The following is a 505-nucleotide window of genomic DNA, read 5'->3' as shown; positions in this document are numbered from 1 at the left end:
ANAGACAGAGAGAGAGAGAGAGAGAGAGAGAGAGAGAGAGAGAGAGAGAGATTGGATTAACTGAACAGGATCAGTCTGGTCCAGTAACAGACGTCTGCCACCCGACCCCCCGATTGCAGACATTGGGTCCACCATGAGCTAGGTACTCATTTACCAACCAAGAAATGGTTGGATGGCTGAGTTGAGCATGAGCCAGCTGCCAGGATATCTGACCCACAGGGGGCTCGAACTCCTGACCGTGTGAGTGGCAGGCCAAGTACTTAACCACTACGCCAGCTCATAAAACAAAGTCTCTTGTCATTTACTGCAGCAATTCACTTGGAGAATTGTTTCAAGGGCTGTGCGCGTTCTGTGAGACAGGAATCCTGCTGGCTAACCACACTTATTACACACAAAACCACCCACAGCAGGAAAGTGCAAGGGCTCTATTCATATACAAAAGTGCAACACAAACATATGTGCAAACTATAAAGATCATACAGACAGACAGCGGTTAAAGCGCATC

The sequence above is a fragment of the Sphaerodactylus townsendi genome, linkage group LG15, assembly GCF_021028975.2.
Source record: "Sphaerodactylus townsendi isolate TG3544 linkage group LG15, MPM_Stown_v2.3, whole genome shotgun sequence".
Classification (NCBI taxonomy): Eukaryota; Metazoa; Chordata; class Lepidosauria; order Squamata; family Sphaerodactylidae; genus Sphaerodactylus; species Sphaerodactylus townsendi.
Note: the sequence above shows the minus strand (reverse complement) of the source record.